Source organism: Pyrus communis, chromosome 14 (genome assembly GCF_963583255.1).
Source record: "Pyrus communis chromosome 14, drPyrComm1.1, whole genome shotgun sequence".
NCBI lineage: Eukaryota > Viridiplantae > Streptophyta > Magnoliopsida > Rosales > Rosaceae > Pyrus > Pyrus communis.
The window spans coordinates 22228755-22256653 of record NC_084816.1 but is presented as its reverse complement, the minus strand read 5'-3'; the positions used below and the strand labels follow the sequence as shown (position 1 = coordinate 22256653).

The 27899-nt window shown below is 34.5% G+C and overlaps 1 pseudogene; it reads right to left on the bottom strand.

Moving 5' to 3' along the window:
- Positions 1 to 279: 279 nt before the first annotated feature.
- Positions 280 to 21058, bottom strand: LOC137715116 (probable LRR receptor-like serine/threonine-protein kinase At1g53430; annotated as a pseudogene).
- Between the last annotated feature and the right edge of the window lie 6841 nt (positions 21059 to 27899).

Genomic DNA, 27899 nt, shown 5'->3' with positions numbered 1-27899 from the left:
AGCAGTACTACCGTATATTTGAGAGTAGTAGTAATCCATCAACTTCATTTTGGATCAGTGAATCCAAGATCGCTGCTATTGCCAAAGCCAAACTGCACTTGCTCCAGTACTTCTCAAACTTAGCTTTCATTTTTAGTGCCCACAGAACTAAGAAATTTGTATGGGATTTTGCACCATTTAATTAATTGGATGTGAACATCACACACAGGAAAATATATATACTCGCAGTTCGACATTTGTTGGCAGAGAAGACAGTAGTGATTTCAAATTTTCAAATCCCTAAAAACTGTGCCATTTTCTGCCCTTTCTATTGTCTTGACGACCTGAATGAGGATTGAATGGATGGATATCATCAAGAGCTGCAAATGAATCATTTGATGGCCCTTCAACGCCCCCTCTCAAACAGAATTGGAAAAGTTTCTTCACCGTTGGGTCCATCTCATCACTTGTCGAGGGATTGGGGTCCAAGACAAACTCTTCAACAGCAGCCTTACCTTCGAGCATACTCACAACTGCAGACATAGTGGGCCTAAGCTTCGAAGTGGAATTACAGCAGTGGAGAGCCACATTGATTGTAGCCATTATCTCTTTATTGTTGAATTCTAAGCTCAACTTTGGATCCACTAAGTTCATCAAATTCCCTTCCGATTTGAGAACATGCGCCTAGAAACATGAAAAGAACAAAAGCAAAATAACTTATGTATCTTAAAAAATAACGTGAAGTTTCAACAAAGAAGATATATATAAAAGCCTTCTATAGTAGTAAACAACTTCAACAAAATCAAAATTAAAGTTCAATTAGAAAGTTACCCAATCAAGAATATAAAATCCTTCTGCATTTGTCTGCTGAGTTGAGCTCTTCTTCCCACTGATAATCTCCAGTACAACAATTCCAAAGCTGTAGACATCTACTTTGTCTGTGAGATGACCCCGAAGTGCATATTCTGGTGCCATGTATCCACTGCAAAATCATGAAATCATAATATCAATTCAATGGTTATAGACATATGCCGTAATATAACTATATGGAAAGGAGAAATATAAGAAGAGAAGTTAAAAAATGGACTCACAAAGTTCCAGCGGCACGGGTGCTTATATGTGTTTTATCTTCTTCCGCAAGTTTAGCCAACCCAAAGTCCGATATCTTCGGGTTAAGATGTCTATCAAGCAACACGTTCGTGGCCTTGATATCTCTATGGATAACCTTCAAGCTTGATTCCTCGTGAAGGTAAGCCAAACCTTTTGCTATGCCAACACATATATTATGCCTCGTTGGCCAATCCAACTTCAACCGACTTTCTTCTGGCCCTTCAGTTTGTCAAGTTAATCAAAATTAGTCATAATTTTGTGCATAAAATCTTTTATACCATGTGCATGGACCAAAGGAAATGTAGGCGTACAAAAGTGATACTTACCAAACAAAGCATGAGAAACGCTGTTGTTTTCCATGTACTCGTAGACAAGGTATAGTTGATTTCCATCAATACAACATCCGTATAGGTTTACAAGGTGAGGATGTTGCAAAGCAGAAATCATGCCTATCTCATTCACAAATTCCCGATTTCCTTGCTTTGACTTGGAAGAAAGCTGCTTAACAGCAATCAGGGTTCCATCTGCAAGAATGCCCTGCATTTGACTAAGATAGTTAATACAAATCTCTTCACGCAAGAAATTAATCATAATTAGGATGGCAATTATTAATCAAATTAGAAAAATAAATTATTTGTTTCAAAGATTACCTTATAAACAGTACCAAAACCACCTTCACCAATCTTATTGGCTTGGTCAAAGTTGGTTGTGGCATCTTTGAGTTGCGTAAAGGTAAACTTGCGAGTTTGTAGTTCCACACCTTTCAAATCTGCGTGACAAGTAAAACTCATAAGAAATTGTTGTGTCTAAGACAAATTTAAGAACAATTTCATTGTTTTATCTTAAATCTCACTATTGTTTGAAGGCCTAGACCTTAACAACTACCTAGAACTATAGGCATGCATACTTTGCATCGTGAGTTTAAAAAATATAATGCACTCTAAGATCATCAAGCTGTCGAAAAGTTCAATATCTAGACAATTATTATGTCGGAGTGTGCACTTAAATATGCATGAGAAGTCACAAAATAGGATAAATGTTCTTAGAAATGGAACAATGAAAACAAAAGGCCATATAACGGAGAAACAGAAAATACCATCCTCCAATGTTTTTTGTCGTCCTAGAAGGCCTCTCTTCCAAAGAATAACGAGCGCTAGTAATACGATGGCGATGATGACGACTGCTATTGCGCATCCAATTCCTACCATTGTGCCTATAGGCACATGACTCCTAACACGCTCTAAGTAGCTTATTTTTTTTTTTGGAGGTTCAAAATCTGCCAAAATAAAGCATAATTTTATTAGAATAAATGTAAATCTAATAGATGAGAAAGTACTTGCAAATATTCTACAACATATGTAAAACTTACTTGGCGTCACACTAATGGCTGATATAAGAGGCCCGTAAACACTTGTATAAGGAATGGCAGTCGTCCCTTTTCCTGCCCAATATAGGTGGATCTCCAGTGTGCTACCAATAACGGTGACATTGTCAAACTCTCTGACAATGCCCTTTCCAACGCCTCTTGCTTCTTCCATAATGTTGAAGTCTTTCAGAACCAAGTTCCCCTGCACATGATCACAATTTCAATATGGCATTAATATACTTCTGCATTTGTTTTAGAACTTCGTTTAAAATAACACCCAAATAAAGCAGCCAAATGGCATATGACCTTCCAAACAAGTGTCGTGGTCTAGTAAATGCCAAAAGAAATATCATGAACAGTTTTAAGAGCATAAAGTGTGATCTATAATGGAATGCGCCAAACAAACTAAATGTTGCCCATTGAACTTTCTGTAGTGTTTGAAATAAAAAAAAGTTAAATAAACTAGCAAAGAATCACAAATAATAAATGAAAGTTTATTTGTACTCACTTGAATTGAGATGTCAAACAAGCGTTTTCCGAGACTGCTAAATGTTTGGTCATCCGTGAACATGATCTCGGAAAAGTAGAGCCGCACTTTGTAGTTGCCTTTGAGCATGCAAAGGCCATAGTACTTAAGTGAAAGAGGGGCAATGCGCGCTGTTTGATATAAATCTGGCCAGGTAATGTTCAAAGATGTTGCAATGTAATTTGCATTAGGGTTGCTCAAGTCCATGCCGGTACTACTATAGCCCCACTTTTGAGCCGACGAAACAAAGTCTGATGATCCGAAAGAGCTCAAGTCCTCTTCATATGTATGACCATCAAACTTTGTCTCCCTCCCTCCACAATTGATAAATATAGAATGGTCTGCATTTGTAACAAGAATAGCATTAGAATTTTATACTTCACAATTCATATGTATGACACCTATAACGACCATAAAATCATAAGGCATGTTAGTTAGACCCAATTGGAACCTTACACTCAGATTTCCCAAAAAATATTCCAAGAAAGCAATAAAATAAAGAATAGAAAATTTACTAATTAATTAATTAATTACATTTGATTAATTAATTAAAAATGACGGGAAGCAGTGGGTTGAAGCATATAGAAAGTGGAGCAGTTCCTCCCCTACTTTCATCCAACGTGCAAAAAGGAGTTAGAAGGAAAACTACCCACTTTCTCCATACTTATGCACCCACAACCTCCACAAATTCCAGTCTATAAAAAACTGCAAAAGAAACAGGATAAAGAGGAGAAAAAAGAGGGCATAGAGAGAACAAACGGGAAGAGGAGCAAAATACTGCAAGGGGACACAGAAAACAGGAGACAGAAAAAGAGGACAACGGACAGACGGCAGAACACAGCAGAGAAGACAGACGGCAGAGGAGAAAAGAAAAACAAAACAAAGAAAGAGCAGAGAAACACAGCAAAAGCAAGAGAGAAACAAACGAAAGAAAAGCACAGAAACAAATACACGGCAAAGGAAGCAACAAGCATTCAAAGCACTCAAAGGTATAAACCGATGGAGACATTTGCAGCATCATCGTCAACATCAAACGGAAGCCCAAACGGACGCTGCAGCTATCGCCTGGAGAAAGAAGATTCGAAGTGGAAGACTCATGTTCGCTCTCCCCAAACCAGTGCCCTCCATCCATGCTCTTCGTTCATGCCTAGAAGGAAAGAAGCAGTACGTGCCATTTGCCGCCGTGGCATTGCTGTTAGAAGTTTCTGTCCACCGTAATGAGGCCATTGAAGACCCGGTCCCTATAGAAAGGCTACCAGGGCAAAGATCGTCGAGTCGTCATCCCAATAGTGCAGGCCTTGTCCCGTAAAATGCAACCAAGGAACAACCTCAAAATTCTGTGCACCAGGTCGTAGAAGATGGTTCTCTACAAGCAACAAGGCAATGGTGCAGAAATGGTGTTTCCATCGTTTGGTTACTCCCACAAACATGCATGAACCTGCAGCGAATGAAGACAAAAAGAAACTCGTCCCCGCTGTCCGTACTCGCACATGCAGGAGCCCCTCAACTGATGCTCTCCAAAATCAGATCGTCACGGTCTCTCCCGGTGATTGCAGCGGCTCGGCGTGGAAGAACAAAAAAGTGGGCCCTGCCTATTAAAGAGATACCGAAGATGTTTGGAGAGTCTGCATCAAATTCGACGAAGGAAGAAGGTGCAGCAGAAGCAAAGTAGAACATCTACAAATCAAGGACTTGAAGCAAAGCACAGGAACAGAAAATCCAGTTGCAAGCCATTCAACTTTCGTCAAAGAAAGTAGCAACAAGCTTCAAGTATGGAGGAATAAGGTTGCAGAGAAGAAAGACAACAACCAACCCGTCTCCGTTGTTTGTGTCGCCTCAGTTCACTTGCCACTGAACCTCTACAAAGAAGCAACCCGACCGCCACCGTCGCTGTCTTGAAGTCAAGAAGAAAAAGATGCTGCCACTTCGCAAGGGAAGGCTGTGCTGCCCGCACAGTGCACCAAAAATGGTGCGGGCTGCTGTCTAAGTCCCTAGCGGAAAAGAAGACGGTGCAGGTGCTATCCGTGGTCGTGCTATAGAAGTATGAGTTACTAAAAAGAAGGAAAGTCAAAGTAGAACGTCAAAACCCTTTACAGCATCAAGAAGGCCCTCTGGGTTACCCCTTTGCCGCTTTCCTGACGAGCTACTGCTGATTCCGGCCATGGGGTTGCTGTTTTCTTTCAAGTGGTTATATTATAACTCATAGTTGAATTCATAGAAGACAAAGCATCCAGCAAAGAAAAGAAAGGATGGAGTTCTGCTACAGATAAAATAGGAATGTTGCTCCACATGGAGATTAAATAAAAAGAAGAAAAACAATAGCTTTTCCATTTTTTATTCATGTAGGAGTTTATCACTTTTGGCTCTGTGAATAAGAATTGGGCTAAATAAGATGGCACTTAACATCATGGTAAAGGCACCGGTTTCAAACGGTTTAAAACAACGAGAGTGGAGACCATGTCCACGGAAACCTGTTCTTCATTAAATCACCAAAGAATTTGAACACGACTCAAAGAATTTGGCACGTTGCTGCTGCTCCATTCTTCAAAGAATGTTCCAGAAAAAGAGAAAGAAAGAAATAGTCTTGCTCATCACATGGGTCAAAATGGCATGTTCCATGAATCCAAAGCCACCAAAAGTAGCTTTCGGAAAGTTCAAATGGAGGAAAGGCAAATTTAAGAAAAACTTTGAAGCATTAACATCAAGCCTAAAGTGGTTGTGCGCCATGAAGAGAAACAACAAATCGTAAAGAAAAGCGCCATGGAAATGCCCAAATTCCAAAATAGCAAAGTGAATTGGAACAAAGCTTCCTAAAGAAAGTCAACTGTTACTAGCAAGCCCCAGTGCAGTTTCTTCTTAATCAAAACAAAAGGACTAGATGACAAGCATGACTACATGCCCGATAAGAAGAGTTAGCAGCTAGCTACAAAATCAATTGCACCACGACAAGTCTCAAATGGCACAAAGCCGCTTCAAAATTCAAATGGCACAAAGCCGTCCCAAATCTCGAAAGGATACAAAATCATTCAAATTCCCAAAACAGCATAAAGCCATACCAAAATCATAGCTTGAACTACGTCGGTTTGATTCCATTAAAGGACATGTAGGCAATCTAATACCATATTCTAGGCTCAACCGCAAACACAAAAATACTAAATTGAATCCCTAGTTCACCTCAACCAAATTCACTACCAAATCCAAATCGACTCCCTGGTTCCTTCAACCAAATTCACCCAAATAAACCAAACACCAAATCCTTTTTAGTGGGTCATTCACTCATTGAAAATCCCAAATCCTTTTTAGTGAGTCATTCACTCACTAAAAATCCCTAAACCATGAACTACGAGTGACTTAATCCCTTAAAAGGGTACGTAGGCAATCTAGGACTCCGCCTAGGTGCAACCACAAAATCAAACAAAAACACCAATCCCCAAATTTCATATTTTTCATGTTAGAATCAAAGAGTATTCTTTTCCCAAAAGAACGGTTGTAATTAATAGGCGCGTAATCTATAATGGGTCGAACTCAAATTAATAAAACCCTCTTTGGAAAAATGAACGAAGGTGAAATTGTGTGAAGTGAATTATTTGTTCTCATGAAAATTTTTGCTCAACACCATCAATTCGATTAACAACATGCAACATCTAACAACATTACCCAAAAAACCGCTAGACTATACAGCCAACCAATTTACTAGGATAGATAAAAGAAAAAATTATATGAACTTAAACTCACATTTCGGTTTTGTGGAGCAAGGAAGGTCCTTCTTCAAGCACCACCTACGCGTTGAAAGAATTAAGGTTCAATCATGACTCATACATATATCTTTTGATGTTTAATAAACATGAAATCACAAGTTTTTGTGAACTTACAAGTTTTCTGACGGCGAATGACTAGAAACCAAATTCCTGTAATAACCAAGACAATTAGCAAATAATATTCGACGGAGAAAGAACATATAATAAGTACAGAAGGAATTTAGCCAATAGCAATAGGTTTGGATATTGATAGACTTACACAGGCAAGTGTTGACAACTGACAGAAGGTGATCCCGTAAAATTGTTGTATGACAAGTCCCTGCAACATATTTTGTGTGGCATTGATGACATCTCTAAATTCAAATATGGAGAAGCAAAAAAATGAAATTGAAATCGAAGTTGGCCAGCATTTTGCTTTAAAGATACAAACACAAATAAATTAAAACTTCGTATATTAGTATTACACTATAGACTGACCGGTCACGTTTGCTCTGCAATATCCAAATTGGTACTTCTCCGGTCAGTATGTTGTTGCTCAAAGACCTGCACACGTAAAAACTAACGGTCAATGAACATGTAAATATAGTTGACTTGAGAAATATTGAAAATGTGTATTGTTTGCACCAATAAATGAATGCATCATTTGACCGACTTACATGAAATATATATGGCTAGCACGCTCAATCGTCTGTGGAATTTCTCCAGTCAACTTGTTAAAGCTTAAGTCTCTACATAGAGAAAAAAAAAACATCATATAACATACGTCAGAGCTTTGTTTTGAACTTTTGAAGATTTATTGAATCCACAAGTAAGAGAAAAGAGGAGAGAGCCCTCTAAAAGCCGTACCGGTGTTGTTTTTCAACTTGTTAAAGCTTAAGTCTCAAATTCTTGTACAGTTTAGCAATAGTAAATTTGTAGATCTATACAACTATATTGATTATAAAAGCACTCACAATGTTGCTAGATTTGTCAGCTCGCCAAGGTAATTAGGGATTGTACCACTAATTGAGCAATTTCTCAAAATCCTGTATCATAGGAATGCGAACAAAAATTAGAAAATGATTGCATTAGGGATTACACTGAAGTACAATTTCAATAGGGTTATGTAATATGAAACTCACAATATCTGTATGTCTTTCATATATCTCAGAGTAGGAAAAGGCATACTTGGTCCATTCAAATCTGATATCATCCTGATACAAAAGACACATCGGAAATATTTATTTGTTTTATAGTTCAAGATTTGGAATATTGAATAATTACAAGATAGAAGAAAGTGGTCTCACAATTCCGTTACATATTTCAAGGAAGATATGGTGTAAGGAATAGGACCTTCCAAGGATGCACCTTGCAAATCACTGCAGTAGTTTAATCTAACTCATCACCCAAAAACTGATAGGATACAAGTATATTGAAAGGAAGAAAATGCAGAGAAAGGGAATACAAACAAAGATATTCAATTCATTTAACCGATATCCTCTCCCTCATGGCTCAATGCATTTATAAGACTGAGTCCAAATTTTCTGCACCCAAAACTCCCTATGGCCTCTCTGTGCATGTCACCAAAGTTAATTGCATCTAACTCTGTTATATAATATTATTTAAATTAGGATAAAAAATTTAGAGAAGGAAGAAGCCGGCAGCCATGCCTCCGACGACAACTCAACCCCAAAACAACTTAAGCCTCCCTCTCCAATCGAGGCAAACCCCGCCGAACGCAATCCTTCCCATCTCTCGCCGCCTCCCTCCCCTTTACTAGTCCAACGACAGAGATTGAGATTCTTGTTAGAGTATGAGTGTGATTCTCACAATTTAGTAATAATCATTGTTATTTCATATTGGTATAAAGAGGTCTTAATGTGTTTATAAGAGTTAATTCAACTTTGGTTTGGATTGAAACTCTACTGTTGGCTTGAGAATAGAACTCATACTTGTACAAGGATTTGGTTTTGTATTCCTTGTAGGATTATTATAGGGTAATCCAGATTTTGTAGTATAAAAACCACAAGCCCTGCTCTCACAAAAATACGCTCTTATTGTTCCAATTACCTATAACTTGGAGAGCATTGAATTTTGCAGAGAGGAGATGGTTGTGTGTAGATTTCTCTAATGGCTCTTAATCCTAATTTGTTGAACATAGTTATGAAATGGTGTCTAGCACTATTCTTCTTGATCAATGCCCTAAAGAACATGTGTGTTGCTGCCGATGCATGTCGGGCTCAGGACAGATGAGGGAGGAAACACGATAGCCTTGCGTTGGTACAGAAACAAATCCAATCTTGACCATGTGTGGGATAGGGAGATCATACAACAAACTATGAAGGACTATTATGACAGAACACACGGGAAAGACTTCGGCAAACAGTTTTGCTGGTATGTATTGCAGATATTACTTCAGTATTTGCATATACAGAATATTTGGAGTGATGATTGTGATTTAGTTAGTTAAATCTTATGTTCTTGGCTAGGTTATTATAGAGCTTATATGGTTGCTCTTACATGTGGTATCAGAGCCAATGGATTTTTCAATTAAGTTCAATCACTGGTCCTTCAATCTGCAAAACTAATTGCGAATTAAGTTAAAGAATAAGTTTGTTTATTGGTTTTATAGAACGATGATAATACGACGTCGTTTTAGTAATACCCTTTTGTTTTTATTTCTGACCATGGCAACGTAAAAGAAAAACTAGGGATTTATTATTTAAATTTTTTTTTACCATTATCGATCCAATAGGGGAGAAACTCGTGTTCTTCAATCTGGGAAAGGGTGAACTTATTCTTGCTTGCTTCTTTGGAGATCAATAAAGAGATTTAGCAAAACACATTTATCTTAAACATCATAGTTCTAATTTTGAGAATTATTGCTTCCGCTGTGTTCATTATGATGTCTGAAGATTGAGGTAATTGTGGTTTCTTAATCCTTTATATGAATAAAGATGTGCATAAAATATGCCTTGTACAGACCAAATATTAGTAAGATAAAAGAAAGATGAAATCTTGGTTTGATGACATTAATAAGTTTTTGTTTGTCTAAGAGATATTAACGTTCATGGTTTGTCTTTTTTATGGGAATTTGTGTCGATGGATTCTGGCCGTCACTTTGACGATGATTTTGGGTCGGCGCGTCTGTAACAATGGCAATTTACTTCGATAATTTGCAATGGTACGAGGTCCATCGGAATTGGGAGTGATGGCAATCCGCATGGATGAGTCTCGAGCATTGATGGATAATTTGTTTCGTTGATTTGGAACCAAGGAATTGCAATCGGGTTGACGAACACGGGTCCAATGATGCATTCAGGTAACTTAGTTCACTGTTTCATGCATGATTAATTGTTCTCCTATATGCGTGATTATAGTATGAAGAGTTGGAGCATAATGAATTAGGGCTTTTGCTATTTCGAGTATGCTTGTTTGTTTATATATATATATATATATATATATATATATATATATATATATATATATATATATGTATGTATATATATTGTGAAGGCATGATTAAACTCGAAATCCCTATAGATGCCAACTTGTGATTTATGTAAGATGTCTGGAATCATCCTTTGCTGTATAAATAAATTAGTGTATGTCTAGATATACTCTTCTATTTTTCATTAAAGAGTCCATGCGTATGCATTGTTTCATGTATGAATCTCGATACATTTAAATTGCGGGGAGCTACACATGCACATCTTAGTGTCAATTCTTGATTTTCAATTAGTTTGATTTATATCAAGTTTGGGTTGGAATGGATTTGATTGTATATAATATGCAAGTCGGCAGGTATTATAAAGCAATAAATACAAATGCATATACGAAGTGGATGCCAATTGTTTTGTGATTTATATATAATAGCATATATGAATGAAATCTGTACCCATATGGAGATAGCATTCGTGCACAGACGTTGTAATTATGGGCGTACAGTTTTATCTATATCAAATAGAACTTGCATAAGTTTCTCTGCATATTGATGCATGCATACAAGAAAATATATGAACAGATGAATGAACATATATATGTGAGATATGTTTTGGGTAGAATCGTTATTGTGCATATATGACGGATCTGTATACAGTGTAATTTGGGTTTTATTTTGTAATGATCTTATTTTCATTAGTTGACCCAAATTAGATTTTGTGGCTTGAAGACTTGAAACCGATCTTTGAGATGCAATGGCATTGCGTGAGACTTCAATGCGAAATGTTCTGTTGCCAACTCTTATTAGGTATTTTGTATATATAGTTTTAAGACCTAAAAACTGATCGGGAGATGAATGGCATCATTTGAACTTAAATGCATGGCATTGAAAATTTAATTAGTTGTTTTGGCATTGACCTTAACCTTAAAAAATTTACTGGTATGATTATATAGGTCAAGCTATAAATTTTAAGAATTAGCTTGTCTCATCCATATACAGGGATGATAAACAAATTGCGAATGTGAGCTATTGTCTATATTTTTATACAACACAAATTGACATTGCCGAATGCATATTGATTTAATTTATGAATTCATAAGAGAGCATGTGCTTATTGTATTGTGAAAATCATCGAGTTTGTGATTTCATATATGATGCATGCTTCCGCTATTATGCTTTGGTTGAAATCACAAATAGGGAGGAAGATGAACTTCGAGTTCTCCAGAAGAAATAAGTGGTCTTGATTATCTCGTTTTAATCAAGACTTATTGTTGTGATATATATCCAGACATTATCAAATTTTGGTTGATCTTGCTCGATGGATATTGAACTAGTTAAGATCAAATTGAATGCAAAAATATTGTGCTTGCTATTCTGATTTTGATCATTGTTGAAACTGGTGATTTTGGGTTTATGTGAGATAAGTTATTCCGAATGGATTGTGACTATCTTTTGATACATAGACTGTTTTGCATAATGGTTTAGGTGTATATGACTAAACTGAGATTATGCAATAGGTAAGGAATCGGGAACCAATTGGTTCATATCTCTGGTTTCTTTATCGGCTATGCAGTATATTCTGCTTATGCTTAAGTGGGAGAATCATATATTCGAATGTAAGCATAAGGCTAAGAGTATTTAGGCCAGCCATTATAATTCATATGGATGCTTAAAAACCAGTTTATGGTTTTATTGAAGCAATTGGTTGAATTATTTGTGTTACTTAATTTGTTTAAGTAATGAGAAGGATCCTATAATGTTATCATTCAAAAGGAAACAAATTTGGTTTCCATATGGATTCTGATTAGTCATTCATTGTATTGGAATGATTTTTAGTTAATATAGTTGCTATTAACTTGTACTTGTTGTGTTGAGTATGGCCTAGATAAGTGGGAGCAAATTGGTTGGTTTTGCTATAATGGTTCACATAATTACAAAGTGCAAATTAAGTATGTTGTAACTTTTGAGTTAATTCTACGATGTAACAGAAAAGATTCTTAAGTTCAATACTTTAAAATGCATAGGTAAGTTGTATGTGAGGTTAAGCTTTTGTTATCCAAAAGATTTGGTGATATGATAAAACTGTTGATTGATATAACTGTGCTATTCATACAATTATGAATAATTTTAAGAGCCTACTGTCAAGAATGTTGGTATTTTTTATTTTGGGCTATATGAGTGGGAGTAGACATCTTGGTTTACTCTTGAGCTTAGATACATTGCTATGAACATGAACCGAACATTGTGATTTGTAAGTTAAATCTGTATTTTGTGTTGCAGAGGCAATTATAAATTCATTGTTTTGGTTTATGTAAGCTGGTTGTGTCTATATACTAGTGTGTTGATGAATGACTTATGTGATCACCTTTATATTGAATTTGAGATGATTATTTACTGTTGCAAATCATACTCAAGTGGGAGAATGTTAGAGTATGAGTGTGATTCTCACAATTTAGTAATAATCATTGTTATTTCATATTGGTATAAAGAGGTCTTAATTTGTTTATAAGAGTTAATTCAACTTTGGTTTGGATTGAAACTCTACTGTTGGCTTGAGAATAGAACTCATACTTGTACAAGGATTTGGTCTTGTATTCCTTGTAGGATTATTATAGGGTAATCCAGATTTTGTAGTATAAAAACCACAAGCCCTGCTCTCACAAAAATACGCTCTTATTGTTCCAATTACCTATAACTTGGAGAGCATTGAGTTTTGCAGAGAGGAGATGGTTGTGTGTAGATTTCTCTAATGGCTCTTAATCCTAATTTGTTGAACATAGTTATGAAATGGTGTCTAGCACTATTCTTCTTGATCAATGCCCTAAAGAACATGTGTGTTGCTGCCGATGCATGTCGGGCTCAGGACAGATGAGGGAGGAAACACGATAGCCTTGCGTTGGTACAGAAACAAATCCAATCTTGACCATGTGTGGGATAGGGAGATCATACAACAAACTATGAAGGACTATTATGACAGAACACACGGGAAAGACTTCGGCAAACAGTTTTGCTGGTATGTATTGCAGATATTACTTCAGTATTTGCATATACAGAATATTTGGAGTGATGATTGTGATTTAGTTAGTTAAATCTTATGTTCTTGGCTAGTTTATTATAAAGCTTATATGGTTGCTCTTACAATTCTTACATATATATATATATATATCATATATGCACCAAAGCCCCTCTTGCGTTGATTCCGACTTCTATTTTTTCTGGCATGAAGATAAAAACAAAGGCAGAGAAGGTGGAGAAGACAACCCATTATTTTTTTATTTTTTCTAATAAATTAACTCAGAGGCAGAGAAGATTGAGATTCTTATTTGATATTAGTATTTATTTAACAGAGTTATATGTAGTTCACTTTAGGGCAGGTGTCAAGCAATGATGCAAGGCACAGAGAAGACCTGGACTGTATAAGACTAGAAAGTAACTAAGAAGCCCCTTAGTACCCGATTAGCCGTAACCGAGCCACAACATGATCCCTGTAACGACACTCACAATCTTCTCATTGAAAACAAAGTCATTGTATATCTGATTGGAACGTCATGTGATAATAAATTTGTTCCTAAAGTAAATGTATGTATATAATGACATTGATTTTACGAAACGCTTACGGTAAAGGATAGATAGGAAATAAAGAGTAACAATGAGATATGATTACGATGAAGAGCCACACTCACAGTTTTTCCAGTTTAAAGAGTAAAAATGGAAGATGACTATAATGAAGAGCAACACTCACAGTATTTGGAGCTTGCTCCAATTTCCAATAAATTCAGGTATCTTCCCTGATAATTGGCTCCCACCTATCCTACTGCAAGCATTAAAAGAAAATGAGAAATTCTGTGTAAAAATTATGCACATTCGTATAATCAAGCCATTTTGCATCACTTACAAATCAATTAAGTTCTTCATATTTTTGTACGACTCTGGTATCATACCAGTAAAATTGTTTCCAGAAAAAAGGCTGTTGAAACATACAAAAGAGTCATAAGATAATCCAATGAATTTGTGAAACATTTACAGTACCATACAAAATAGCAAAAATTTCACGAAATTTGAATTTTTGAAAAATTTTGACCAAAAGAAGAAATATGAATGCAGACTTACATTCTTTCCAATTGAGTCAACCTCCCGAGGTTTTGCGGAAGAGGGCCTTCAAACTGATTGTCTTCCAACTCCCTGGAAAAAATGTAATTTGTCAATCACGGTTATGCATATTCCCTTTTTTTTTTTTTAATTATCAATAAGTAAATAAAATAATTACAAAACTTACAGCTCTTTGAGCAAAGTAAAACCGTCAGTAGGAATTAAACCACTTAGTCGATTCCCCAAAAGATACCTACAACACACTAACAACAGTTACATGCCATGCCAAATAATAAATGCATCTGTGTGGCCATTATTTAAGGTCCTTAAGAAATCACTTACAGAAAACGGATGGGGGAGCGGGAAAGGCTGGCAGGGATTGATCCACTAATGTAGTTGTGAGTGAAATCACTGTTTAATGTGAACAAGCCTTAGAAATTCATATCCATAATCCGTAATGCAGTTAATGTGCATAACAAATTTAAAATAACAACGTAATTACTGACATTTTTTCCAACTGTGTAAGATTTCCGAGTTCCTCAGGTATAACTCCAGTTAAATTTAAACCCTTCATCTCACTGTAAAACCAGCATTTAAAGCAAAACTAATCATTATAAAGTATATAATTCACAGAACAATAGAACTTTAGACCAACAAATTTGTCAAGTTAAGGCTTATTAATCAGTTGTACTTAAAACAATAAAACTTTAAGCTAACAAAGCCTTACATGATTGTGACATGGCAAGTATTGTTTGGAAAGGAACAGTTGCAAGTCACATTGCTGAAAATTTGGCGAGCAAAGTATTTGAAGAAGCCTGCTCCACCATCTTGGCAAGAACTTTGGCTGATATTCTTCCAGTGATGGTTTTGTAATTTTCTAGAAATTGTTTCCAAAGTTTTCACTGTTAAACAAAAACAGCTCTTGGTCAAAATCGCATGCAATGAAAAAGGCATGGTCAATCATTCATGTTCACCCTACAAAAGCCTAATTGAATAAAAACAATGCTACAATCCTTCACCTGTTACAACTCAGTTGCTCAGAAAAACATAAAAGCACATGTACCAATAAGAATTGCCACATCATTTAATTATTGGTAATAAGAAATTACCATATTATGCAATTATTGCCACATCATTTAAGTTGCACTCATATAAATTGTTTAAGAACCATTATGTCTATTGGTTTACTAAATCAGGGGTAAAGAAGGTGTAAAAACCCAATTCCTCTGCATTTAAAGAAATACAACGATGGAAACGATTGTGGAAAATTGGAAACTTTTATACCAATCAGTAGCAATTTCCCAAATTCTCTTTTTGCTTGTAATTTAAAAAAAAAACATGAAAAAATGTAAAAACAAAACGAAATGATAGTGATGTAGAGAAGAATGAAATATTAGATTATAAAATTATAAGAGCATCTCTAAAGAAACAACCAAACTCACTCCAACCGATGTGCTATTTTCTTATGTTGAATGCCGTCACCATCATTTACCGTCAATTATGACATGGAGTGCTTAGGCTTTGTTTCATACTTGTTGTTTTTTGTTTTTTTTTTTTTTTAACAAGGTTTCATACTACTTGTTTCATTAACACAATTTAGTTGAGGAAACAATGGTAGCCATATCGACTAGAGCAAATGTACTCTCCCTCGTTTCACCAAGTTCAAATCACCCAATTATTTTGGATTATTTAAAGTAAATATTCTTTGTTTAAAAAGAAGTGGTTCTGTACCCAATTTCAATTTCCATAGACTAGCAAAAAAGGCAAAATAGAAAACTAGCTAGCCCACCCCGTTAAATGGATTATGGCCCTGAATATATGGGTTAACGAACGGATGGGCTGAAGAGAGGATTTAATCTCGACCGTTAGAGTGCAAGCCCAAAGTTTCTCTATGAGACGCTCATGCCGTGTGTATCGGAAATATTTTGATCGGTGGGAAGTCGCCGGCCTTAGGCGAATGAGATGCCAGCGAGAGACCTAAACCATAAACCCAACGCCCAAAACCCTAATTAGTGTTAAAACAAATGTCCGGTCCATGTTTACATAGTATGATTTTTCAATGAAATCAAATCAGGACAGGGCCTCCATTTTCGTGGGTTCAGAAGAAGATTTGAAAGCTTCATGCTTTAACTTAGCAATATCTGATGGCTATCTCCTAGGGTTTGAAATTTCTAAAAATAGAAACTGAAACAGAGAAGACACAGATGCAGAGTAACAAGTCCAAAAACAAACAATGAGGAAAATTCCAAATTTCTCTGCTTTCCGAGAAGAATTTTCCCAGGAACCAAACAGAGCAGAGCATTTCTCACAACACAAAACCAACTGCAACCATCCTCACAAAGCAACAAAAATCTTCACAAAACCCAAAATCATTCAAGAACATCCATATTTGCAGTAAAAGTTGAGAAATTTAAAGCGACAAGGAAAATGATGGTTTTATTTTGTGCTGACCTTCTTCCAGAGGCAGAAGCTGAGCACAACTCAAAGCCAGAAACCCGATCAGGAGACCAACAAAAATCACGGAACTCGACATTGTCGTGATCACGACGCAAAAACAAAAACAGAGAATGTGTTGGTAACTTTGTAAGAAAGAGTTTTTTCTGAATGTGATTTTTGGTTCTGAAAAGAAAGCTTCAAACTCTTGGCAATCAAAATTGCAAAAACTTTTTGGCTCTGTAATTTTACTTACTCCTCATGAGAGAGAAAGAGGGAGGAGGGAGAGAGAGAGAGAGAGAGAGAGGCACAGCTAGTTAATTAAATTAAGTTTCCCTTTCTGGTATTGGGGCAGAAATCTGAAGCTAGCTACTCTTACTCCAATTTTAGTATCAGAAAGTGACTTCTTCTGCCTTTGGGAAGAGGATCAGAAAGTTCACAAGTTTATTTTTGTTTTATGAACTTAAAATGGTTTTGCCTTTGATGTGTCTTTTCTCTCAGTCTGAGGAAGGAATGAGTGTTGTCAACTCCTCTCATCTCCAGTCTGCACTCTCTCATTCAAACGTGTCTTCAAATTTAGGTTTTAAGTGAAAAATAGTATTTTTCTCAGTCAATAGTTTGGGTTAAAATTTTAGTCCAAAATTATTAAAAAATAAATTTTAACTAGATTATGTTTTCTGTAAAATAAAATTTATGTAAAATATCATAATTTATTGTTATTAAAATTTTAACAAAAAAATATTTAAATCCCAATAAAAGTTGAAAATTTTAACTATATTATTCGGCTCATTCTTTAAAAACATTTAATACTTGTTTATTATATTCTTTTTCTTTAAAAAAATGTAACATTTTACGTGTATTCTTTGTGAAATGTGTATAAAATGTGACCTATATTCATAATACAGAATAAGTACGTTGGAGTTAAAAAAAAAAAGTGTAATTTAACACATTATTCATACGGAAAATTTTATGTATTAAAAAAATATTAAAGTGTATAATACACATAGAATTAGTTGTAGAAAGTCATTCATGAATGATGTGGAAAATTACAAAGGGGTAAAGTGGCCTTCATGTTAATTATTATCAGATTAAAATTCAATCCAACCCCATTTTTAAGTTCTAATTTCGCCCCTATTGTATTTATGTGTTTATTTAGGGGTGCAAGTTGGAATGTTATTTCTGATTCCGCCAATAAAATTTCTGAATCGTAATCCAAAAATTTTGAATTCGAATATTTTTTCTGAAAAATTAAAACGGAAATAGGAATGCATTCAGAGATTCCCAAAGAATTTCCAGGGCAAAGTTTTTGGAGTGTTATGAACTTATTCCGATTCCACCAATAAAATTTCCGAATTCGAACCTAAAAATTCTGAATTCGAATATTTTCTAAAAAATTGAAACGGGAATAGGAATCCATTTAGAGATTCTAAAAATTTGGAATTTTCAATGTTCTGAACTTATTTCGATTTTGCCAATAAAATTTCTAAATTTGAACCTAAAAATTCTGAATCCTAATATTTTCTGAAAATTGAAATAGAAATAGGAGTGCATTTAGAGATTCCAAAAATTTGGAATTTCCAAGGCAAAAATTTTGGAGTGTTTCGAACTTATTCCAATTCCATCAGTAAAAATTCTGAATTCAAATATTTTCTTAAAAATTGAAACAGAAATAGGAATGCGTTTAGAGATTCCAAAAATTTGGAATTTCAAAGACGAAGTTTTTGGAGTTTTCTGAACTTATTTCGATTCTACCAGTAAAATTTCTGAATCCGAACTTAAAAATTTTGAATTCGAATATTTTTTGAAAATTTGAAAAGGAAGTAGGAGTGCTTTTAGAGATTCCAAAAATGTGGAACTTCCGAGGCAAAGATTTTGGAGTGTTTCGAACTTATTTTGATTCCACCAGAAAAATTTCCAAACCCGAACCTAAAAATTTTGAATCCAAATATTTTCTAAAAAATTGGAACGGAAATAGGAATGCATTAAGAGGTTCAAAAAATTTGGAATCTCAAAGGCGAAGTTTTAGGAGTGCTCCAAACTTATTACGATTTTGTAAATAAAAATTATGAATCCGAATATTTTCTGAAATTTTGAAATGGAAATAAGAATGCATTAAAGATCCCAAAAATTTAGAATTTCCAAGGCCAAGATTTTGGGGTGTTCCAAACTTATTCTGATTCCACCAGTAAAAATTTTGAATCTGAAACCTAAAAATTCTGAATCTGAATATTTTCTAAAAATTTGAAACAGAAAGAGGAATGCATTTAGAGATCCAAAATTTTGGAATTTCCAAGGCAAAGTTTTCAAGTGTTCCGAACTTATCCCAATTCTGCCAGTAAAATTTCTGAATCCAAACCTAAAAATTCTATATCTAAATATTTTTCTAAAAATTTAAACGGAAATAGGAATGCATCTAAAGATTTCAAAAATTTGGAAATTCCAAGGCAAAGTTTTTGGAGTGTTCCGAACTTATTCTGATTCCACCAGTAAAATTTCCGAATTCGAACCTAAAAATTCTGAATCCGAATATTTTCTGAAAAATTGAAACGAAAATAAGAATATATTTAGAAATTCCAAAATTTTGAAATTTCCTAGGCAAAATTTTTGGAGTTTTCCAAATTTATTCCGATAAAAAATTGTCACATCCCCGCCCAGGGGGACCACTTCCCTGGCTCGCTCCACTACCGTAGCACGATATTGTCTGCTTTGGGCTTACCATTCCTTCATGGCGATATTGTCTGCCTTGGGCTTACCATTCCTTCATGGTTTTGTTTTTGGGAACTCACGAGCAACTTCCCAGTGGGTCACCCATCATGGGATTGCTCTAGCCCCCTTCTCACTTAACTTCGGAGTTCCTACGGAACCCGAAGCCAGTGAGCTTCCAAAAGGCCTCGTGCTAGGTAGGGATAGGAATATACATTTAAGGATCACTCCCCTAGGCGATGTGGGATGTTACAATCCACCTCCCTTAGGGGCCCGACGTCCTCGTCAGCACACACGCGACCAGGGTTAGGCTCTAATACCATTTGTCACATCCCGGCCCGGGGGGGACCATTTCCCGGGCCCGCTCCACTACCGTAACATGATATTGTCCGCTTTGGGCTTACCATTCCTTCACGGTTTTGTTTTTGGGAACTCACGAGCAACTTCCCAGTGGGTCACCCATCATGGGATTGCTCTAGCCCCCTTCTCGCTTAACTTCGGAGTTCCTACGGAACCCAAAGCCAATGAGCTCCCAAAAGGCCTCGTGCTAGGTAGGGATGGGAATATACATTTAAGGATCACTCCCCTAGGCGATGTGGGATGTTACAAAAATACTTCTAAGATTTCCAAATTTTTAAAGTTAATGCCTCATATTATATATGTTTTAATCAATTTTTGTATTTCCCTTGTTTTGGTCGAATGGGTGAGATATTTAATACACTAATCTAGTTTACTTTTGACTTGTATTATTTTCCTTTTCCAGTTTTAGCATCCATTCCCATACATAACCTTTCCAGTTTTGGCTTCCACGCAAGTAGCCGCTGGCTCCCAAACTTTCCATCGTTCTCTCTCCCCATCTGATCACTCCTTTTCTCTTCTTCCCGTCGCATAAAACAAACCCTTAGGATCCCCATCGAGATTCTTCCCATCGCATCAAAATTTTCACTTTCTTTTTCTACCTTTCTATCATTTTCTCAGCAACCAAACAACACAGAAATCATGAAGGGAATAAAACATAATTGTTAATAATGGGCGGACAAGACGAACAGAACAGAAACAGGAGATTCTAAACGTCTTGAGGAATTGGAGGAGAAAAGAGGAGTTATCGGAGTTAATTAGAGTTCGCTGGAGAATGGCGGAGAGAGGAATGAGCAGCTTCTTCCTCGACATTCTTGGAGCATACGGTCGGAAAGAACTCGGAGGATAAAGAATCAGAAGACGGAGAATCAGACGGAAGGGTGAGTGATGAGGGACGGAAAAAGTGAAGAATCTGAGGGACGGAGAAAATGAGGATCCGAAACTCAAACTTTAATCCGGATGTGAGGATCCTAAAACAAAAAATTTGAGGATATTCTTAAAGGATTACTGTTGAAATTGTTCTTCTTAGCCCTAGCTAGCTAAAACATGTTTGTAATTTCTAATCCAGAAACAAGAAGAAACTTATAATTTTCTTAAAGTCAATAAAAAAAAAAAAAACCAAATGCAATGTCCTAAAAAATGATAAACCCAAATGCAGTTAAATCCAAAAATTTGAAGCAAGTATGGACTACTGTCTGACCTTCTTATAGGGGCAAAATTTGAGCATTCGATTCGAACCGAGTGAAGCAATTCAAAGCCAGAAACCCCAGCAGAAGAACAAAAACAATCTCAGAGCTCCAAAACTCGAATCCCATTTTCTTCGGCGACATCAAAAACTGCTTTTCCAGATGCTTAGAAGAAAACCAAATTCTAAGCTTAGTGATCTTAGTCTTACGTTAAAATAAAAATAAAAAATAAAAAATAAATAAAAAGAGACAACAAAAGGAGAGGGAAAGGGATACAGAGGCGAGTGTTTTCCTAGTTCATATAAGATGTGAGAAAGAAAGAGCGAAAGACAGAGGGGGAAGAGAGAGGGCTGCCGATAGGGAGTGAGTAAAATTACAGGTTTGGCATATTGCTTGTATTATTTCCCTTTCCAGTTTTGGCATCCCATTCCCACATATAACTCTCAAACCTAAACCTAGCTAGTTGTGAACTGCGTTACTAACATCATTTGATTAATTACTTGGAGACGAAAGCAAGATGAAACTAACTTCTTCATTGATCCATGTAAAGGAGGAATTTTCTATTCTATCACGGAGTATGGAACACTTCAACTGTTTTAACCATTACAATTTTTCGTTCATTTGATTATTTGGAGACGAAAGCTTAGCTGAACTAGTTACTAGTTCAAAGTAACTTCGTCATTGGATCATTTAAAGGGGACTAAAAGCTAGGACAATAAGAGAAATTTTTTAGTGTATCAAAAACGTGCGTACCAGAAGTAATATTGCGGGTGGGCTAGCTAAAACGTCTAATAACTTTTTCTTAAGCGTCTATGTGAGTAATAATGCTATATTGTCTCTTGAGAATGAAGATGTGTAAAATTTTATAAGCAAAATTTATCCAGTTAGTTTATTTTCGAGCAAGAAAAAAACACATTAAAATAGAATACAAACCATAAGTTTTTTGAATTAAATAAAGGTATAAAGTTATACAAACATACAATGAGGTGCATTTGGATAAGTAATTATTGTCATGATCAGTGTTTAAAATATCCACAAAATTATTGTTATTTTTGTTAAAATATCCATGATAGCATTTGTAAGTGGTTCCGTCACTGCGTGTCAATATTACCTTAAAGTTAAAAATATTAACATTATCGTTGACTTATATTATAATACTTGGTGTACTATTTTGTATTTTATATAAACATATAAATACCTCATCGATAAAAAGAGTTGTAATTTATGAAAAAACAATGGATGATGTTACAAGAGTTCATCGATAAAAAGAGCTGTAACTTATATTATAATACGTGCTATATGGTTTACTTATATTCATAATACAGAACAAGTATGTTGGAGTTTCAAAGGAACGTGTAATTTAATTCATTATTTATACAAAAAATTGAAGTATAATAAAAAGTTGTGTGTAATACACAGAATTACCACGTAGAAAGTCACCCATTTATCGAGGAAAAAATACAAAAGGGGTACCGTGACCATTATGTTTAACTATTATTAAACAAACAAAATGTAAGAGGTCCTGGGTTTGATGCTCTGAGTTGGTGTGTTTGTTTGACTGTTACCACAGGCAAGATGAAATTCACCATAACCTCTCTGGGCCGGAAGAGGTGGATAACCATAGCTTGCCATCAATTGTCCCATTTTTTAGAAATAAAAAAATATAAAAAATTCAGCAAGCCCCATTTTTAAATTCTAACCTCGTCTCTTGTGTATTTATGTGTTTACATTGGGGGTGCAAATTGAAATGTTATTTCTGATTCCGCTAGTAAAATTTTTATTCTGCCAGTAAAACTCTAAAATCAAATATTTTCGGAAAAATTGAAACGGAAATGGGATGCTTTATAGATTCCAAAAATTTGGAATTTCTTATCTGAAGTTTTCGGAGTATTCCGAACTTATTTCGATAAAAAAAACTTTTGGGATTTCAGATCTTTTTTTTTTTTAAGTTAATTTCTCATATTATATATTTAGTAATTAATTTTTATACTTACCTTGTTTTGGTCGAATAGGTGAGTCAGACGATCACATGACTCATTACTCACGTTGAAGATGATCACTTTCAAAAGAAATTTGCTTAAATATTACCTGAACTTGTTTTAGGGGTGTAGATATTTAACATCTAATCTAAAAACAATTCATCATTAGTTAACAACTTAAACCTTGCTTCGTGTTGTAATTTACCACCTACAGTCAGTGACAATGGTTATTTTTTAGATGATGTGTATATCACACGTTAATTGATGACAAGACATTATAAGAACACAACTCGTTTACCGCATCAATTTTACAACTGACATTAATTGCCTGTTATAAAAAGTAACCTTCTCCCACAAGTTTAGTCAGCATGTTATGAATATTTTACAATGGACAAGTATGGTCAGTTATAATAAAACAATTTACTAACACCGTCTTAATAGTTCAAGTGATATGACTAAAAGCAGCATTCTTATTTTTCATAGAATATCTTCACCATGCCATGAATGATCTTATCAACACCGTGGATGATTTCTTACTTGTACTTTCCATAAACTGATTAGAGAGCTTAATTACTTTGATTGATGATAAATTAATGCACTAATCTAGTTGACTGGCTAGCACGTGATAGCTTGTGATGAGGTGAATCATTAGCAGTCGCAGCATTGTGTGTGTAGGTACGTAAACAATTACTACTATCAACGTACTTGGCTCGTATTATTTCCCCTTCCAGTTTTGGCATCTCATTTTCATGTATAACTCTTAAACCTAAACCTAGCTAATTGTAAAACCGTGTTAGTAACATCATTTGACTAATCACTTGGAGACGAAAGCGAGCTGATGAACTGGTTACTTACCGACTACGATTCATTTAAAAGAGACAAATTAAAAGCTATCGACAAAGAAGAATTTTTCAATATATTCAAAACACAAAGTATTTAACGACTACATGCCATCAAGGGTGGAGCCAAAAAATTTATGGTAGCCTTTGTGAGTAGCTTCTCATTGAGTGTCATAATATAAATAAATGAATTTTACCCTTTTTGTTTTGTTCAAATAGATGGATATTACCTTAAATAGAAAACTGCATTTTAATCCTTAAAAAAGATGAGTTTTAGACTATAACCTTGTGTAAGATTAAAATCCAATTTTACTCCCTAGTACATTTAATCATCTCATTTATTAGATATATTTTGATATTTTATTTATCTTTTTATTCCTATTTTAATGTATTAATTATATTTAAATTTAATTTATCATAATATTTTAATGTCTACATTTAGGCAACTAATTTTTATTTTTTTTATTTTTTTATAATATATAGTCCAATAACAATTTTGTATGTTCTTCATTTAGGAACATTAATATATTTGAATATTTCCGTATATCCATCGATACAAACATATAGGTACATTAAACATATACATGCATTTTGGTACATACATTTTGGTACACACATTTGAGTTTTTATTTTTATTAGTACAACGATATATTTTACACTAAGGCGAGGGGGTTCGGCTAAGCCATATAATGAACAACTTAATTTGGTATCGAATTCACCATCCACGAGATTCAAACATAATACCTCTCATTTGAGTATTGACTTTCAGGTACATTAATTCAATATACTATACTTCGGTACATACATTTCGGTACGTACATTTTGGTACATACATTTTGGTATTGACATTTAGGTACATTAATTCAATATAATACATTTCGGTACATATATTTTGGTACGTACATTTTGGTACGTATATATTTCGGTACATACATTTTGGTACGTATATTTCGGTACATACATTTCGGTACATATATTTCGGTACGTACATTTTGGTACATACATTTCGGTATTGATATTTAGGTGCATTAATTCAATATAATACATTTCGGTACATACATTTAGGTTCATTATAATATTTTTCGGTACAATCATGTAGGTACAAAAAAGTCAATTATATATATTTCGGCACAACACAATCATGTATTTATATATTTTGTATCACAAATTTCTTTTAATATTTTCTCATTTATGTTCATTTATAATTAAAGAACTAAATATGTGCATATTAATAAGATTAAAATTTAATGTGGAAAGATTAAATAAAAATACACATTAAATAACAAAAATTGAATATAAATTTTGATAAAAGTATACTTCAAGGAATTAAATTGAATATGTAATCTAACACCAGATTTTTTTTTTTTAATTTTTATCTTTTGCAAGGACTAATGTTCAAAAACCCTTACCTTAAAACATATTATATCAACATTATCATTTTCATATTTAATATCATAACATTTGATATACCATTTTGTGTTGTTGTATAAACATATAAGTTTATCATCGACAAAAGAATTGTAATTTATGGGACAACAGTGGATGACTTTTTCCATTGCACAGTTTTAGCTCATATCTGAGCCCCTCGTTTTGCGTAAATTTCCCACTTGACATGCCACTCTAGTCTCTTTGCACAAGAATGTATTCTCTAATTATTTTCATGAGAATTAAATTAATTCTTTAAGGTTTTGATGCGTCTTTTTTCTCAAATTGACGAATGAGTGTTGTCAATTCCTATGGATTCTGAATCCAAATTGTGGATATTATAGGGATCCTTACATCTTAGCCATTCATTGTATATCGTGCTGTAAAAAATCATTTGACTTTTTTTTATTTAAAACTAAACACAAATAGTACATGAAGAAAACTGACAGCATTATGTACGATAAATGGTTAAGGATGTGAGGATCCTTAAGATCCCCACAAAAAAGATTCGGAAAGGATCGTCATCCAATTCCTATCATCTCTAGACTCCAGTCTTCCAACATATAAAATTGTGGCAAGAAGGTAAAAATGCAAAATATCAAAATTGGTCTTTCATATTCAAAGAGTGGTACTATAACGACCTATTTGACTCTATTTATTTTCTCAACCAACTTATAGTTGTATACTTGTATTTATCATGAATATTTACACTAATTAGTAGTTGAGTAGGCATACCCTTACTCTATAAATTGGATAAAGTTGAAAATTATATAATTAGATCAAGACGGAAAAAGCATATACTATGTGAAAAATACATATGTGTATTATTCAGCAAATTCTTTAAAATAGTGAATACTTGTTTATTTTATTTTATTTCTTTAACAATTTGTTTTGAAATGTAAGCTTTATGTGTATAATTAAAAACTGGTGGGAACATAATGTGTATTAAACGTCACTACATCCATAACAAGTACGTTGAAGTTAAAAGAGGTACAATTTAATGCATTATTCATACAGAAAGTATATCTATTTAAAAAAATACACTAATCTAGTTTACTTTTGACTTGTATTATTTCACTTTTCCAGTTTTAGCATCCATTCCCATAAATAACCCTTCCCAGTCACTAAATTGTTGTATCATTGAGTGGAAAGTAGGTTTTTTTTCATGAATCAAAAATTGAAAAACAAAGAGTTCTGTCATATTATTCTTAATTTGGACGTTCTTAGAATTTAAAATTTTTATTTTTATGGATTTATATATAGCTATATCAAATATATAAAAATTAATTAATTTGTCAAATATATAAAAATTAATTAATTTATTTTAGACACATGAGTTAACGTTTCCCACATTCCAAATTAATTAATTTTAAGAAAAGGATAATATTTTTTAAAACGTGAACAAATTCTATGACCAGGAAAGAATTGCATGAACAACCCAATTATTTTATATAATAATTCGTGGGGTAGATGAGTACGTAGATCAATGTTATGTTTAAAACACATGAACAAATTGTGGCAGGGGAGAGGGGCCCCTGTGAATATATAAAGCGACTCTAGGCTTCCTCCCAATGATTTTCCCAAGGAATATAGTGTTTGGCTGCATGGAAAAAGTCGATCGTGGCAGCCTTTCATGGATGCGACGGTCTGTCCTATCGCACCTCAAACAAATTTGACCTTTTAATTTCCTGCTGGGACAATATTCGATATAAACTTTTGTCCCGGTTCTACCGAACAAGGAGCATGAAGTCAAAGTGACGCTAGACTGCGATGTGTGTTTTGGAGATAAAGATTAAAGAAAGAGATTCTTATTTTATTAAAAAAGAATATTTGTTGTGGGATCTGTTTTATATCGAACTTCAACAATTCGAATTGTTTATTTTGTCAATCTCAATTTATAGATCATATTTGCAAAAATTCAATTCAATCTGAAACCATTTGCAAATTTAACTATCACAATGAAATTTCAATTTTTTGTATAACAAAGTGTTCGTTAATTTTTTTTAATTCAATTGGATGTCTCAAATATTTCCAATTTGGCTAGTATTTTGCACGGATAATTTGTGAGGTACAACTTGAAAAACAAACGGTTCAAATCGTTAAACTTCAATGTGGTGTAAATCCCACAACTAATCCCTATTTTTATGAAAATTGAGAATGCCTTCTCTTAAATCCTCCTCTAGTAGATATTGTGGAAGGAGATAGTGTGGAAGGGTGAAAGGATTGGGAATCGGGAGGGTCTTGAAGCTTGATTTGATTAGGGGAGGCAAGTTAGAAGGACGTTGACATGCTCATCTTCAATATGTGGCATTGGTAGAATCGTAGAGGGAAATGAATCATCTCTGGATCTCTTCCATCAAGTCCACCAAGATCACAAATTCGGATATTTGAAATTTGATCCAGCGGCTACAAGTAAGGGTCCACTTTAAAAGTTATACTAACTTTAGCTGTTGGATCAAATTTCAAAGGCTCAAATTTGTGGACTCGGTGAACTTGGTGGAAGGGATCCGGAGATGACATTCTCAACCGTAAGCCTATAACTACTATAAATGTGAGGATGATTCTTTTAAATTGAGATTTTTTATAAATTTTTTGTCGTCTCACAATTTAATGTTAATTTTTGTATTAATATTATAAAATATTATGTAAAAAAATATGAGATAGTGAGTTTGTGTTGAAGTAGGAGGCCAGATAAGCAATGACATTGACCGCATGTTTGCTTTTTAG